General features: G+C 45.0%; 1 pseudogene; it reads left to right on the forward strand.

Moving 5' to 3' along the window:
* Positions 1-4275, forward strand: part of LOC147995132 (purine nucleoside phosphorylase-like) — a 7913-nt pseudogene extending 3638 nt beyond the window's left edge.
* Positions 4276-5466: the final 1191 nt, after the last annotated feature.

Below are 5466 nucleotides of genomic sequence, written 5' to 3' on the forward strand. Positions count from 1 at the left end.
AGAAGACAGAAGCAGCAAGAGTGGAGAAGGGAGGCTCTGTCTGACAAAGCCAAACAGTGACTGTAGGTCCATTGCCCAAGGCGGTCACCGAAGCCTCTGGATACAAGAGTCACAGGCAGCTTATGTATGTCACTCTTCCACAGGGACCAGAGGGACATCTTCCAGACTCAAGGGCTCTGCACTAACTATCAGGCCATGAAAACCCTTTGTGTCTCCGGATAAAATGTTCAGAAGACAATTAAAGAATGAGAGAAGACAAGAGATTACGCAATCCTCACAAAAACATCAACCTTTTAATTAAGATATAAAATTCATCTAAAAGAATGGTTCAAGCTGGGGGGGGTGCACATGCCTTTAATCCCAGTACTCAGGGGGCAACTTTGAGTTCAAGGCCAGCTTAAGACCAGGATGGTCAGGACTACACAGAGAACCCCTGTCTTAAATAACCAAGAAGATATCTATCTATCTATCTTTATCCATCTATCTATCTATCTATCTATCTATCTATCTATCTATCTATCTATCTATCTATCTATCTGTCCGAGAGGGAGAGAAAGAGAGAGAGAGAGAGAGAGAGAGAGAGAGAGAGAGAGAGAGAGAGAGAATGAAAACAAATATGATTTAAATGCTTATGTTAGGTTAGTCTAAGTTTTAAAAGACCTAATACAAAAGTGGTTGTTGTTCTAATTTCCCTTCAAGAAAGGAACAGTGACAAAATGTCCATTAACTATATAATTAAGGCGCTAATCTTCTTTGCATGTGAATGTGAGTTATAGCCTCAGTTAATATGTGACTTCTCCACTAGTAATAGCTTAGGTGAGGTTTTCTTAGAGTCTGGTCTTGGATTTTCTTAGCTCTGAAATTCTAATACAGAATTGTCCAGTTGTGCTTTAGACTCCTGGGAATTGCCGTTCCTACCCATCAAGGGATTTATTCCAGCTTTGTTTCAAGGTTGAAACACACACACACACACACACACACACACACACACACACACACACACGTACATTGTTCCACCAAGAGACCACAACAGCACGGGAGTATGAACTAGTGCTTTTGCAAATGTGGGGTTCCAGCTCAAAGCAATGCCATTAAATGTATTTAAAATTATATAATTTTATGTTTATGGGTCTTTCACTTGTGTGCGTGTTCACGTAGCACGTGCATGCCTGGTACCCTGGGAGGCAAGAAGAGGGAGTGGGATCCCCTAGAACTTGAATTATAGATGGTTGTGAGCCATCATGTGGGTGCCTAGAATTGAACCTGGGTCCTCTGGAAGAACAGCAAGTGCTCTTAAACTGCTGAGCCATCTCTTCAGCTACCTTAATTCTTTAAAATACCCGTTTCTTATCAATAACATTGTTGTCTTTTCCCCTCTCTTCTACCTTCCCATGGATGCACGCAATTATGAAAAGGCAGTTCATTGTGTCTCCATGGTGTGTTTTCCCTCGTGCACATCATGAAGAAGGTATCTAAGAACACTTCTCATACGCACTGGGGGTTAGACACAGACCCGTCAATGTGTAATATCATCTCATGGCCTAACCCAATCTATGCGTTATTCCAAGAGGCGATAACTATTTTGACATCACCTCCCAGGTAAACTTCTTTTCTGAAATTGAGATTATCTAACTTGAATCATACAGAATGGTATTTTGTATTCTGGAGTTTTTATGTCACAGGATGTCGCTGAGATTTAAATACACCGAGGTCTACATTCTCAGCTCATCTTAAATCACTGCTCTATGATTTGAGATACCATACCCCGATGTATCTAGATTACGCTCACTTTCCAAAGAGTCAACTCTTTAGTCTTTTAGCTCTGTTGGGTCTAATTTACAAAATAAATGGTATATGTATTAAGGGGTATGACTTAATGTTTTGATATTCATAAGCACAGTGAGAGAGTCATCACAATTAGGCCCGTTAACACATCCACAATCTCACAGAGCTACTTATCTTTTTCTTATGATGAGAATTTCTAAGGTCTAAGTTCTGTGCAAATCAGCTGTGTAAGATCGTCCTATCTAACGCCATCCTGGTATAACCTAGATCACTAGAATGTATTCATTGCTTATCTCTCTGTAACCTTTACACCTTTCCCTGTTCCCTTCATCCCACGGGCTCTGGTTGGTTCCCTTGGCATGCAGACCTTCAGTTTGACATGATTGCCGATCTCTGCTTGGCTTTTGTTTCCTGTGCCTCTGAAAACCAAGTAACGCCAGTTCCATGTTTCCTGCTGTTGTAGTTCTACAGTTTCAACTATGTTTGAGTCATTAGTACACTTTCAGTTGTTTTCCTAAGTTAATTATGGTGGTGGATATCAAGTTTTTGCAATACCATCCCTTTAGGAGTCTGCTCCGTTCACTGTGTGCACTGTTTGTATCCTTGTATCCAGACATCTGGCGGTGCGGCCCTATTTCCAGGCTCCTGCTCTAGTCCGCTGTTGGTTTTACAGCAGTTTTACCGCAGCGCTCCACTTCTTTGGGAACTGGGTAGCTTCGTAATATATTTTGAAGTCAGAAGGTATAGTGCTTCTAGCTCCATAGTTCTTGATTGAGGTTGTTATATTTTTGCATTTTGTGGTTTTGTGTAAATTTTAGAATGAAAATAAAAGCCCCATAAAGAATGAAGTCACAGTCTTGATGGGACTCAGGCAGTGTCGCTGTGGAGCGGAAAGATCAGGATTTCGGCACAGCCGTCAGAGACACCACGGAGAACGAGTTCACATCAGAAGATGATCAGAGCTTCGGTCTCAACACTATGCGTCGGGCTCTGGTTCCAACTAAGGAGGGCTGACTGCTACATTAACTCGGCTCCAGATCTTTGACTACTCAACTTTCCCCAAAGCACAGTGCAAGGTCATGTGGGTCGACTGGTGTTGGATTCCTGAATGGCAAATCCTGTGTGATGACGCAGGGCCCGTTTCACGTGTATGAAGGGTCCTCGCTGTCAAAGGTGACGTTCCCAGCGAGCGTTTTCTTCCATCTTCTGGGCGTGGACTCTTTGGTGGTCAGCAATGCTGCTGGAGGACTCAACCCCGATTTTGAAATTGAGATACATTGCTGATCCGTGACCACATCAACCTACCTGGTTTCTGTGGCCAGAACCCTCTCCGAGGCCCCGACGAAGAAAGGCACACATCTTTGAACCGTTGCTCTGGATGCAGAGTCTGGCCTTGTCCAGGAGTTGGGAAAGAAATTTTACTCGGGTGCCATTTATCTAGGTTTGGAGTTCATTTTCCTGCCATGTCTGATGCTTATGACCGGAATCTGAGGCAGAAGGCTTTCAGTGCCTGGAGACAAATGGGGGAGCAACGAGAACTACAAGAAGGCACCTACGTGATGTTGGCAGGTCACAAGTTTGAGATCGTGGTGGAGAACTGTCTGCTAAGGATGCTGGGAGTGGACGCTGTTGGTGAGAAGCAGAATTTGACTGGTGGTTTGAGGAAAGGATCCGAGAGAATGGCAAAGGGGAGGGAGAGCCTAGGGATTGGGGGAAGGCCGAGTTAGAATACTAGGAAAGTAGAGACCATGGGCTGGCGCTCCATCGCTGTTACAGAATATCAGGACAGCCGCCTCCTCTACCTGTGGCTGGAAGGTGGACCCATTAATTGACACAAGGCACAGAAACAGAGTGTGTTGGCCAAGTGTGTAAGGCTGCCTGAAGAGATGTGGGCAGCGTATGCGCAACACCAGTTTAGCTGCTTTGGATGCTTTCTGAAATCCAGTGAGCTTACGAGAGCGAGGGGGAGGAGGGCCGTGTGAGGGTCATCTTCTCTCTCCCTCTCAGGCATCAGCACAGTCCCAGAAGTCATCATCGCAAGACACTGTGGGCTCCGTGCCTTTGGTTTCTCACTCATTACTAACGAGGTTGTCGTGGGTTACGAGAACTTGGAGAAGGCCAATCACAAGGAAGTTCTGGAAACCAGGGAAACAGCTGCATAGATGTCTCCGAGCGTGACAACTGACTGGCCATGGAGGGCTGCAGTGCTCTCCCAGCGGTGTCCAAGTAGCTGTCTTCTCTGGTCCCTTGCCTGGGGTCACTAGTCCCTGTTCTTAGAGTCTAGCATAAAGGAAAGAGGAGGATGCCCACCCTTCACCTTCCCGATAGATATCCTTCCAATGATCTCACGCCTGGTCCTCTCGCTCGATAGATATCCTTCCAATGCTCTCACGCCTGGTCCTCTCGCTCGATAGATATCCTTCCAATGCTCTCACGCCTGGTCCTCTCGCTCAGTTGCCTTCTCAAATTAACTTTCATTCCTCTGGAAGAGCTGGAGTTCACTTCCCAGCACACTTGGGATACATGCCTTCAAACAATAACTTCTACATCCCGGAGATGACAGACATGTTCTGGGCTCAGTCTGCTTCCCCTAAAGCCCTGGAGACCAAAGTTCAACCCAATACCTCTTGGATTTTATTTAGCATCATAATGTCTTGAGAATTAAGATATCAGATACTTAAAAAAAAAAAAGAATGAAGTCACATGGTCAGGAGCAATGGCTCAGTTACTAAGGGTAGTGTGTGATCCTTCAGAAAACTTGAGTTCAGTTCCCAGTAGCCCCCATAGGCATCTTACTCTCCTGAAACACCGGTTCCAGGGGATCCAGCACCCTCTTCTGGCTTCTCGAGGTCTCTGCACACGTCACACATACATAATTAAAAGAAGCAAACAACCCGATAAAATGAAGTTGGAATTTCCATAGGGATTGAATTGTATGTCAATATGTGTAATATTGATATTTGAAAGGGTTTTTTTTTTGAAAAAAGAGTCTTATAATGTTTTAAATAAGTTTAGGAGTTTGCGATGGGATGCGTTCGTGGATATCTGAATGGTCAAAGGGCCACACTCAGACATGCCTGTGAACAGACCCTAACTGTGTAGGACCCCAGGAGCAGGACTGGATCTTCTGGGGGATGTGTTTTGCTACTGTGGTCAGGTGTCCAAATGGAAGGCCCTTTAAACACACATAAGCTCACAGTTTTCCTGTGTGGTCTCTCATTGCATCTGTAAGCAGTCAAGACTACTGATCGACTTGGAGAGAACAAGATGAGAGTAGGTCACATGGCTTCCTCCTGGCCTGCTGTTGGGCATCTGGGGAGCAGAATTATCACCAGGATGTAGATGTACTTGTCTCTGGATCTGAGGGCGAGTTTCCATTTCTGTGGTTGATGGAGTTTGGAGGTATTTCTGGTGGGGTGATACTAAGGAACACTACTAAAGACTTCTGTATCAAAGGTATCTTCTGTAACCACATGCTCTGGTCTCTTTTAGAGAGAAGCTCAACAGTAGAGACCCTGGGTTACAGTATAGATATCGAGATGGTTTCATTCAACGCTGCCAAGCAGTTGTTGGCAATGGCCACACGGCTCTCTGGCAAGCCCAGTGCCCAGGAACTTCAGCTGCATCCCATCCCCTGCAACTTCACCATTGAAGTATTTATTATGTCAGTGCTTCTGACCA

This window comes from Rattus norvegicus, chromosome 4 (assembly GCF_021556685.1).
Source record: "Rattus norvegicus strain SHRSP/BbbUtx chromosome 4, alternate assembly SHRSP_T2T, whole genome shotgun sequence".
Taxonomy (NCBI): domain Eukaryota; kingdom Metazoa; phylum Chordata; class Mammalia; order Rodentia; family Muridae; genus Rattus; species Rattus norvegicus.